The 12,840-nt window shown below is 28.3% G+C and overlaps 1 protein-coding gene across 8 annotated transcripts in view; it reads left to right on the top strand.

The window, feature by feature from the left end:
* The window catches only part of LOC142330182 (uncharacterized), a 235,961-nt gene extending 223,384 nt beyond the window's left edge, over positions 1 to 12,577 (top strand). For 5 of the 8 annotated variants that reach the window (XR_012757721.1, XR_012757720.1, XR_012757716.1 and 2 more), the window contains 2 exons: positions 2,706 to 2,988; positions 11,536 to 12,577. The gene's annotated coding sequence lies outside the window, so the exon portion shown is untranslated. Of the gene's footprint in view, positions 1 to 2,705; positions 9,793 to 11,535 lie in introns of those variants that run through there. The other 3 variants (XR_012757719.1, XM_075375294.1, XM_075375292.1) reach the window with 3 other exon arrangements.
* The last annotated feature ends 263 nt before the right edge of the window (positions 12,578 to 12,840 follow it).

Genomic DNA, 12,840 nt, shown 5'->3' with positions numbered 1-12,840 from the left:
TTAAATATTAAGGAATTAGTCAAAAATAAATAAAAAGCACTACAAATTATTTCTATCAATATTTATAAAATTACAAGCAAACAGCCATGTAGATAATTCAAAGTTAAATGTTTGTTAATACAGCAAGCATTAGTACAGAACAATTCAATTGTAGATTACTCACAGCTAAATTAGAAATGTTTGTTAATGTTAATTGTTTATTTTTGATTACATTACTTTATTTGTGTTTTGTATTTTGCTTTTGTAAGTATATTTATTAATGATTACTTTAGTTTATATTACATCTAGTGATGATGATTGTTTATTGATCATAATGTGCAAATAGTAACCAATTTAATCTTTTTTTTTTAGTTTACATTCAACTCCTGCGTAACCATAATAATTAGGAGGTTTGAATCCCAAATATAAATTTGAATTCACTTCTATTAATTCATTCAAATGTTCTGACTTATATATAAAAATGTTGTTTTTATTAATCAGCATTATTAAACAAATGATTATATTTATTTATTTACTGATAACAGATTACAAAAGTAATATACATTATAGCGCCTATATCATATACTGGAGAGGTATGGATATATAATATCTGTACCGCAGCCTGTATACAACTTAAAACTAATTATATATTTATTCATAAATTATGCTTAATCAGTCATGTATGCTCACAATATATACCTCCAAGTAATATTAATAATATAAATTGTTTGATTTCCATAGCATTTAACTCATCTTAAATTATATTTTGTTGTATTTTAAGTTTTTTGATGTGTTTCTTAAGACTTTGAGGAAGCTTTTTAAAATATTTATTAGCAATAATAATTTGTAGCAATTACTTTTTGACTTTGTATAATTGTAAATGTTAACTTTTTGTGTTGCTAATACTTCTATAAAAAAAAATATATGTTCGTTATTTTTTTAAATATGATAACAGAGTATTCTCTATTGTTTTGATTGACCTTGCGTCAAATTGTAATGCACAGATTTCTAAGCAGTACACTTTCTTATTGTCATTATTGCTTAACATAATCGAGCAATTGTCAACCATTTATGCACATTCTGCTAATCTCAGTCGGTTATCATGCTTTGTGTAACTCTTATAAAACTTTTGGTCAAAGTTTTTTCTTTTTTTTTATTCTGAACATCAACTGTCTCCAGTAACATTTTTCAAATTTAATCATAAGTTAATCTCATTACGGATAAAGGTTTTATTAACTGAATAGATAGTATAAAAGTGGTACCGACTTAATAAATAGAAGAAAAAACAGTTTTTTATTGTAAATTTTTACAAATTTAAAAAATGTCTCCTTTGTTAGGAAGTAAAAATAACTTCAGTAAAAAGGCAAATTTATTATGAAAAAGCAAAAGATTTTTTAAGAAGATCAAAATGTTTTTTTCTCGTTAGTTAACAGTTAAGTTAAAGCAGTTAATAAAACACATTTGTACACAATCAGGTTGAAAATGTTTACATTTTATAAACAAATAATACAGAAGAAAGAAACTAGTGATAAATATGCATATACAGCTGATTCTAACAAGGAGTCTGGCTAAAGCTAATTTTTATTTTCAAAACAACAGAGGAATGCTCTTAAAAAAAATTACACTAGATAACAAGTTAAAAGACTACCAAAGGAGCTGATTGACTGTTAAGGCTACATGAAACAAATCTTTGAGAATGAAAGGCTGTTATTTATTTTTTTTATTTTGTGTTGATTTGCAAATGCAAACAGGTTAATGCTCATGTATTTACAGTTAAAAACTTTTTTTTTAATTTAATATCTTTATTTATTATAGTAACTAAGAAGTTAATGGTTTAGCTTTTATCTTCTTTGGTTTAGTGAGTATTTAAAAAAAGACTGAATAATTAATGTTTTTAATTTTTTAAAGAATCTGCAATTGAGATGCACATTTCTTCTTAAAACAGGGTGACTTATTTATTTTCCTTAGTTTAATTATTACAGGGAAGAAAAGAAAAAAGCATGGTTTCTTTTTAAGTAATCTTTAAGCAACTGTTGTTTTAAGTGTGTTCAGCTCCTTCCATAATTCGTACTGGATCTCCTTTATGTCATTAACACTGACCTCTTCAGGAACAGGAAAAGTTACGTACGGTCAGAATCAAGTGTGGAGCAGTTATTGTAATGTTGGAACTGAAAAATATACAATTTGTAAAATGCAAGAGAGCATTGCCATGATCTAATATCTGGTTGCCTTTGAATTTTAGTTCAGATTATTTATACTGATTGTCTCCAGATATCTATCTCAGAACTTTGCTTTGGCAGTCTAACCCTCTGGAACAAATTTTCAATGCGTACAATCCCAAGAAAAAAAAAGTAATCCCAAGTAAAAGAAACTTTGAGCTCACTCTTGGTTATACTTCTGATCCATTTCAGGAATACAATCAAGAGAGTGAGGCTCTCCGATGCAAAGGCTGCTGCTTAATAGCCAATGATGGTCCCAACTTTGAGTAACCCAGGATTTGCTGACAGATCTTGATATGGTTAACTTTTTGCTAGGTGGTTAGGGAACCAGCAGTGATGTTAATATTTGTGTTACACATTATTGTATTTATTTTACACATGATGTGTAAAATAGATTCAAGAATAGTCTGTACTGTTCCAAATGATTTGTTGATGCCTCAAAAATTTCCCTTCTAAAGATCCAATAATCTTCATGCACAAGTGCTCTAATTTTGTTTACATTTTCAGGAGTTATGCTAATGGAGGGTCATCCTAGCCTTTCTTCATCCTTCAGTGATGTTCTGCCCTTATTTAATCATGAGTTTTACTCAGAATGCTTTGCACTGCCGGGTTATTTTAAAGATATTTGTTACGGATTACCTAAGTTTAATGCAGAATTTGATGTTACCTCTCCATTCTACCTCACAACCCATAGTGAAATTATGGACACACCCGTAAAAATGATCATAAAAATGCTTAATAACGTACAGAACAACACCACTTCAAGGTGAATCGGGAAGATTGCTGCATTGTATGTATTATTTTATAGAACTACCATAAATTTTTTTTATTACACCTAGTATTTTATCATGTACTTTGTTCAGTTAATACATTATAATCATATTTTTTATTCATTCAGTCGCCTAAACTAAAGAAACTAATCGAAGAGCGACCATAACAGTTTATTCTTTTAAGTATATATTCTTTTAAGTATATATATTACCCATCAGATGGGTAAAAAATCTTTAGACAATAGGTGTAGTTATTGTATTCATGTGAGTTTAACTCTTTTACAAATTTGAAAAGAAAATCATTATATAAAATTCTTCATATCATAGTTAGTGAAATGTTAATTGGCGTTTAATGTTTGATTGTGTTTAGTAGAACACTTTTGACTTCTGCTTATTGTTACCCTATCAGCATTAATGTTCTGTGCTTTACAAAACTGCTCTACTCTATTTTGTGGTATATTTTATAACATAATTATATTGTAAAATTATTAATCCATGTTTTGGATCCTGCACTAGATATGTTATCAACACTAGAAATTAAAATGCATATGGCACACTTGTAACTGTCATTATTTTTATAAAACATCTTAACTTTAAAAGTATGCTGTAAACTAATCCACTATTCTATCATAATTAATTTCATCATAGTATCTAATAAATGGAATAGTCGTGATGACTAGCAGCCCGTACTGCCCCCTTTATTTTAATTATGTGCTTCCTAGTTTGAAATCATTATGTTACTGGCTAAACCAGTTTTTGAATCAGTGTATGTATATATATATATATATATACACACTTTTTTTTTTTATTCCAAAAGCACTTTCACAGGATCCTGCATCATCAGTTGTACATATTTATATAAAATTATATATCAAACATAAGAAAAATTAAAAGATTAAAATATAATCAAATATACAAAAACATATGAAGTCACTTAAATAAAATAACTAAATATATAAATATGATGTCATAATTAAAAATTAAAAATAAATAAAATTTTATTTAATTGACTTCCTATTTTTTTTTTTTTTTTTTTTTGTATATGTATTGTAATTTTAATCTTTTAATTTTTCTTATGTTTAATAAGTAATTTTATATAATATATACAACTGATGATGCAGGATCCACAAAAGTGCTTTTGGAATAAAAAAAGAAATAAGATAAATTTCATCTTATTTACTTTGTAATACTGTACTTGGGCTGTTCAAGTTGATTTTTTAATATAAAAATACAGTATATTGGTACAGAGGAATAGGCTTTTGAGTATGGGTCTTAAAGTATTGACTTCAGAAGAAAAATATATATATATATAAAAGTATAAGGAGATGATTATTAGTTTTATTAATTTATTTTGTCTTGATTTAATTTATTTTAGGAAATTATTATTAATTTGAAAAAATAAATTTGGACAGGTGTGTGTATATTGCATGTTAACGATTAAGATTATATTATTCATGATTTTTAATGTAAATATGTTTTAATTGAATAATATTTATTGAAATATTTTGTTGTATGCTACAGTGTATATAATTTAATTATGTAATTATTTTTTTGTATATAAAATTATTTGATAATTAAAGTCTGATATAAAAAATAGTCTTGAACTTAGTAGTTTTAAATCCATCTTGGAGAAAGTGATGCGATGGGGGATACCCAAAGTAATCTGAATTCTTTTTTTTTAACTTATATATTTATTTTTACAAAAAACCTTCAGTCCCCTTCAAAATACTCCATCACCGCTAATGAATTTGTCTATTCTTTTATTCCATTGTTCGAAACATTTTTCAAATTTGTCTTTCGATGCCTGACAGCATTCCTTGTACTTTTTTCTTCACCTCATCTACATCTTCAAAACACTTTCCTTTCAGGTTCCTCTTCATTTGCTGGAACAAAAATAATTTCTAAATATTGAGCTAAATCATTTCAATAGTGGGGCAAGGGAGTCATGCCAGTTTTTTTTTTTAAATTGGCACACAGCTATGTGAGCAGATGTGTATTGTCATGATAGAAAAACCAGTGCCCTTCTGCTACAAATCAGGCCTTTTTGCAGTAAACCGTTGTGCAATCTTCTCAGAACCTCCAAGTAGAAACTCTTGTAACAGTCTGATCTGGTGGAATTCCAAACACACCACTCCTCTCACATTGATTAACAAAACAATGAGCATTTTCTTCATGTTCGACTTGGGAGAGGTGACATTGCAGTCTTCCACTGGTTTGACTGTTATTTGGTTCAGGGAGTAAGAGGGTAACCATGATACCATGATTTTTCGCCAGTATGATCTTGAAAAATAAATCTGGGTCAGTTTGGAACTGTTCTTTCAAAGCACAGTATGTTTTTAAGCAACTCTCTTTGCCGAGCAGTCAGGAGCCAAACTTTACAGCAACCCTTCTCATCACAAATCTTCCAAGTTATTCCAGACAACTTCAATCTTCAGTGGTGTATTGGTCTTCAAGCACAGTTGTGTGAATTTTTTCGACATTTTCTTCTTCAGGAATTTGAAGACTGACCTCTTCTCCAGAAAAGCTTGGTCATAGATTGACATTTCACCTTTTTTGAAATCCAAAAACTACTTAAGCCCTTGAGTTTCTTCCATAGCAGTATCCGTGTAAGCTATTTTCAACACCACAATAGTTTCTATTACTGTTTTCCTGAACAGAAAATGTTCACCATGACAAAAAACAAGAAGCAGGCGAAACAGCTTCCACAGAAAAATTCACATAGGTCAAACAACCTTCTCAGTGGCACCGCTTGGCAGACTGACAAGGAGAAAATTGCTTGACACTTGTAGCAGAAGAACAATCTTTTTGCTGCTCAGCAAAAAGGGTCATTCAGAAACATGCCGTGCTTTGAAAGAACAGTCCCAAACTGACCAAGATATGGTGATAAATTATGGTGTTAGTGTTTCAGGTTATGACCCTGAAACTAAACAAGCAGTCAAATCAGTGGAAGACTGTAATGTCATCTTGCCCAAAAACAGAAATTTTTGTGAACTCCTTTATACATACAATAAAGTAGAAGTTAATTGAAGAAACTTAGCAAAAGAGTATTTTATATTTGGAACAGATCACATATTCTTTTTATTTCTTGATATCTTTAAATCCAATAATTAATTACACGCATAGTTCTTGATTAACTCATAATTTTTCACTTGTAATCATAAATTGCTCCAGTTTGATTGTTTTTTTAAATTCTTCATTAAATTGTTCTTTTTATTTTCTATGCCTTCTTCATTTTCATTGTTCTTATTTTTTATTAAGTAAATAGATCAGTGAACAGAAATGTTTCTGTCAGGTCTTTATTGCAGCTAATTATAATAAAGTTCACTAATTATAATTATTATACATTATAATTAGCTGAGGCTAATTATAATCAAGGCTATAATTTTTCAACAAATATGGCTATAATTATTAATGTTCATTGTACTAATAAATTTCCATATTCTAATAACAAAGGTGTTAATGTATATGATTTACTAATCATATACATTAAAGAAATGTCAAAGAGAAACCATTACAGAACTATTTACAAAATGCAATTTTATTTTTTGTAAACAGTTTTTCAAGGTTTTATTGTGTAGTATTTCAGTAACATTTAGCACAGCTTGCTTTTTTGTACCACCCTAATACAAATAGCGTGTAACTTTATTATTTTTCTCTTTTGTGGTGTTTTAGTTTTTTCTTTATATTTATGCTTAAACATAAATTCTGTGTTTTTGTAAATTACAAAGTAATGGATATTTAAATAATTGCTTTCACTGTTTGCTATTAATATTATAGTAATGAAAAAATCATTGTATAAAGTGAAACAGGGGTCATTCTAATATAAATTTATTTCAGAAATAACAAGCTTACAGTACAGAAAAATTCTTCAGTGAATGAATGAGAAAAAAAGAATATGTTTTTATATGTAAAATAATTTTTTTTTTAAATTTATAGTTTTGAAACAAAGCATGACAGAAACATGAAGTATATGTCAAAATGAAGAGAAACTATAAAATTCTTCTTACCTGTTACTAGATTTTGATGTGCTCTTTTAATTGGGCTTCAGACATCAACTACATTTAACTTCTTGCCATAAACAATAGAGAATATCCAGTGTGATTTATGAAACTATTTCATGATCTGTTCTTTTAAGCAGTCCAAATTTCTTTTTATAACAAAAATAATTTATGTCTTTGCATAACTATAAATAAAAAACCATAGGGGTGATCTGTAGACTGTACAGGCCAAGCTTCTCACCTAACCCGTCATTGAAGAAATGTTTCATTTACGTAATCCTTCATGAATGCTCCACATTCTTCTAACTGGAGAATGGAATTCTCCAGTATTTTGGGTCTACATTTCTTTTTTAATATAATCAGGAAGTTGTTTCCCATTATAGGTTTTTCAACAAAAAAACCTAGTCCAATAATTTTATCTCATCTGCTTATGCACTGTACATTAAATTTTGCACTGTTGTATTGCTATTACATTACCACATGCGGAAGCTTACTACCCCGTATTCAAACAGTTTGATGTACATCCCAGAACATGAAATGTAGCTTCATCACTGAAAATTAACTCTAAAAACTCCCCATCATGATCTTGACCTTACCAGAATATCTATAATGAATTCATATTGTTTAATTATGTCCTCTGGATGAATTCTTATAACATCTGAGTTTTATAATGTAAAACATTATTTTTTAAATGTTATGAATAGTTGTTTTTGGAACGCCTAACTACACGACAGATTTTTTTCTGGACTAAGCTAGTTTCTTGTTCACAGACCTTCTATTAAATTTGCCTCAATAGTATAAGAGACAACAAAAGAGATAAGTATAAGAGACAATAGTATAAGAGACAACATTTTGTTGGTGTAGCTACAGCTATATACAATTAGAAAAAAAAATTGTTATTTCTCTTATTCAGGAGAAAGTACAGGATCACTAAAGATTGCTCATGATTTCATAACTAAAAAATAAAGTTTACATTAAAACATACCGAAAACGATAGATTAATCGCATACCTTAGCACAAGCATGCTGTGTCATCAACAAATAAATATGTAAATGCTATTGTGCATCTATAAGGTGCAGTCATTTATTCAAAACCTGCATTGCATCATTGCTCTAGCAGTGGTGATTCTCTCTATCTGTTGAGCACTATTTATCTTAAATTTTTTCTTCATAGACTATGTTATTAATTTAACCACAGAAAAAAAAATACGAGATATCAATAATGAACAGTTTTACTATAATAGTATGATGAACCATAATCATAAAAGATGACCTTCATTTATTTTTTTTAAGATGTGAAGGAAAATAATGTATTATATCAGTTGTAATTGGTTTTTCAACAGGCATAAATGGACCCACCACATGGTATGTGTTATTCCTCGCTACACGTTTATTTTTGGGTGGGAGGTATTTACAAACATATTGAATGACTTCATTAGCTTCTTGAGACCCCAAAATCATGACGTTGATACGTCCGTTAAAAGTTACTGAACCTGTGAACATTTCTTAAGGAAACTCAAGGCAGTTGTTTTCAGCAAGTATTAACTCATTTGGGACAGGCTTGCTGTAATTTCATGTTTGAGCTGAATTTTATAACTTTGCATTTTTGTAGGTATGTGCTGTAAGAAGCAGTAAATTTATCCAAGTTAGATTTGCACAATTTTCTTAAACATTCCACATTCTCCTCTGATGTAGATCAGTTAGGCGATTACAGACCATCTATGCTTCTTGTTTTTTTTTAAACTGATGAAACCAATAAATTTTTGTCTCATTTACTGGAGTATTTTGGTCTTAAAAATCTTGATATTTGCTGAGAGGGTAAGTAGTAGGATAGCAAATGTATATTCATTCTATAGCACATTCAGGGCCGCTAAAGTGACCAAAATAAAATCTAAATGTTTTTACATCGTTCAATAAAATAATGTTGTAGCCTATAATAATTTGTATTGAAATTCCAGATACTTTTTCTATGATGAGGGTAAGTAGTAGGATAGCAAATGTATATTCATTCTATAGCACATTCAGGGCCGCTAAAGTGACCAAAATAAAATCTAAATGTTTTTACATCGTTCAATAAAATAATGTTGTAGCCTATAATAATTTGTATTGAAATTCCAGATACTTTTTCTATGATAGTCTGTTGAACCAAAAGTGACTGAAAGTAATTTTTAACAGGCGAATGAAGTTTATGTTCCGTTTAGTACAAAAAAAAAAAAAAGATAATAAAAAAAAAGATAATTATTATTTGATAATATTTCTTTTATCAGATTTTATTTATTTTAAACACTGAATTGTTCCTTTAAATTTTCTATATATATAATGTAGTGTGTAGATATACTGAAACTTTGATGAACCAAGATGTTCTGGTACTGAAGTAGAAATTATGTATTCTATATATATTTTTTTTCTTAATTTAGATTAAAGAGCATTAAAAAAACTTTTTGTTTCAAGTATGTTACTTTGTTTTTAGTAACATTCTTATTTACTTAAATTGTGATTAATGTTTTTATTAAAGAAAGTTTTTAATTAAAGATTAATCAGCGAGAAATTAATGTTGTTGTTACCTATAATGAAGTAAGATAATATATAAATTTGTAAATAAATTAAATTCATTTTTTTTTTTTTTAATTACTTAGACAATGTAGTTTTCATTCTTGCTTTCTAAAAATATATATAAATATTAAATGTATGTTTATATAAGATTAATTTAAGTGTAAAATGTATCAATTTTTTATGTAGCTTTTAAATATGTGTAACTATTTTACTAAAAATAAAAATTAATAAATAATTTATATACTTTTTATAAAATAAATATATTTTGTTATTATTAAGAGTGTTTTATTATTAAATTTATATATAATTATCAGGTCATGTAAAATTACTTTTTTTTTTATAAAAACCATTTTATCTCTGTCTAGTGTTTTTTTAAAAACTAAAATAATTTTTTTGAAAAGAAAAGATTATTTGTTCTAGTAAAGGTGGTCAAAATTTTATGTAACCCAGAATTTGAAATGTACCTCTGAGCAGCAAGGATTTGTAGTGAATAAATGTTACATCTATGGTAACGCTGAATCTTTTTCTTAGCGTGGTACGCATTCCTTTACTTAATTGTTTGGCTGTATTTGTTTTTTAAGTGTCATGTAAAGGTGTAGAATGAGTTTTTATTTAAAGCATCTGTGATAAAATTTCTTGAATGCAGACGTAAGAATTGTTTTTGGAATACTTCCCGATTCATGTATTCTAAATAGAGTATAGAAATATTTGCTCGATTGAATTAAACGTGTCAAGAATAATAGAAGCTAAGGCATATTACAGTCAATCCTCAGTCCTAATTGTTTTAAGGAATGAGTAACATTAAAAACTGAATGCTATAATCTCTTGGAAAATAATTGCCTAAGTATCACCTCAAAATAATCTAAACGTGATTAAAATCTTATCTAGATCTTAGAAAATCAACCCACCGGGTTGGTCTAGTGGTGAACATGTCTTCCTAAATCAGCTGATTTGAAAGTCAAGAGTTCCAGCATTCAAATCCTAGTAAAGTCAGTTATTTTTACACGGATTTGAATACTAAGTCGTGGATACCGGTGTTCATTGGTGGTTGGGTTTTAATTAACCACACATCTCAGGAATGGTCACACTGAGACAGTATAAGACTACATTTCATATACACTCATACATTTCATCCTCTGAAGTATTATCTGAATGGTAATTACCGGAGGCTAAACAGGAAAAAGAAAGTTCTTAGAAAATCATTGCTGTCTTAACTTAACCACATAAAACTATTTGGATTAGTTATTGCTAGTACATTGAATATTTTATTAAAAATACATACAATATTTGATAATGTTTATTTAATTTTGTAGCAAGGTTCCATCTAAAAAAAATTAATTTTTTTTTACAATCAATAATTTCAAAAGGATTATGCCCCAAGTCTCTTGATCTCAGTTCACTGATCTTTTTCTCTGGGGATTGTTAAAAAAAAAAGAAATAATCCTTATCATTCATTGAAGTGAAAAATATTCTGGAGCTACATTCCAAAAGGTTGAAAAAATGAAAGCTTGTATAATGACAGATAATTGAAACCTCAACAATAATTATTTTAAGATTCAATTCTGAAAATAAATGTTTTATTATTTATTATTAAATAAATAATAAAGTGACCCAAAAAGTATTAACTTTTTGGGTCACTTGACTTTTGGACCACCTTTCTTTCTTTTTCCTGTTTAGCCTCCGGTAACTACCGTTTAGATAATTCTTCAGAGGATGTATGAGTGTAAATGAAGTGTAGTCTTGTACATTCTCAGTTCGACCGTTCCTGAGATGTGTGGTTAATTGAAACCCAACCACCAAAGAACACCGGTATCCACGATCTAGTATTCAAATCCGTGTAAAAATAACTGGCTTTACTAGGACTTGAACGCTGTAACTCTCGACTTCCAAATCAGCTGATTTGGGAAGACGCGTTAACCACTAGACCAACCCGGTGGGTTGACTTTTGGACCAACTGGTATGCACAAGTGTCTTGTGTTTGCTTATGTTTACTGATGCTTATTTGTTTGTGTTTTAGGAGGAATTATGAACGTTGGACTCACCTAAATATAAAGAATTATTGTGTAGCGATTGGAGAGGTTTCCTGGATCAGTCATATGTAGCCCAACACCAGTCATAGAAAGGCTACACTTCAGTTTTAGATCGCATTACAACTTCCTTAATGTGTTTGATTTTCTTTTTCATATCAGTGCTTTGAAAATAATCTTTTGCGTCTATAAACTAATCTAATCTATTGTGTTTAAAGTTAAACCCGTACTAAGGAAAGCTCACGTACCTTTCGTACAGCAAGCATTTACACCACTCAAAATACTTCAGATTGGGATATCTTTACCTATGATGAGAGCTACACATTACAGAACAATAATTTTTTGTGGTTACATTTAAAAAAAAAAAAATTGTTTTTCCTTAAAAAATTAATTAAGAGTCTCTGATAAATTGGGAAAGGGGTTTCTGAGAGAACTACCTTGTTTTTCTCTGAATCTGTACAGTATATAGAAATATCCAACTTAACTAAACTCTTAAGCTTTATACTGATAGAAGTATTTTATATTCATCGATTGACAATAGCCAAAACAGTTTGGATGAAGCAATTTATTTTCATACTTACTTAAAAATCTCATTAATGTAGTTTTAGAATAATTTATTTAGAGAGGAGACTACAAACGTTTGGAGATATTAATTGAGAATTCTAATTTATGAAAAATCTAAAATGGAAAAAATTACAAGGTGGTCCTTGAAATTTATATCGTTAACAAAAGTTAATTGGGAATTTTTAATTTAAAATCCAGGTTTTAAATCAAACCTGGTCCAAGTAAAATGATTTGAATAAAATTTATTATTAGTCTATTAACATAATGTAACTTGGCCGTTGAAACCTCTTTTGTGTGTTAAAAACAAAATTTTACAGAAGGAAAAAACTAATGTTAATTAAATTTAATCAAGTGAAATAGATCTATTTTGAAGTGTGATTTTGTGGAACTATAAACATTTTAATAAATTTATAATTATGTTTTTTTACTGCTGTGAACTACTTAAAATAAACTCGTAAATTAATTTTATTTTGTCTTTGGAAATTTTATTCATCTCTTTGATAACACATCAGGTATTGCTGAATATTTATTAAGTTAATAAGGTAGATAAATTACTGCTTCAAATTTATTTCAAATAAAGCAGAAACATACAATAAACATTAAAAGACATTGAAAAAACTTTTTAAATGCAAAACCTTTTTTAAAAGATACTGTTACCATCCTACATTAATTATAATTAAGAATCTTCTTATTCCATACAACCTTTCTTCTTTTATGTTTCATTAGACTCC

The sequence above is a fragment of the Lycorma delicatula genome, chromosome 9 (assembly GCF_047948215.1).
Source record: "Lycorma delicatula isolate Av1 chromosome 9, ASM4794821v1, whole genome shotgun sequence".
Lineage (NCBI taxonomy): Eukaryota > Metazoa > Arthropoda > Insecta > Hemiptera > Fulgoridae > Lycorma > Lycorma delicatula.
Note: the sequence above shows the minus strand (reverse complement) of the source record. Positions and strands in the feature narration are given on the sequence as shown.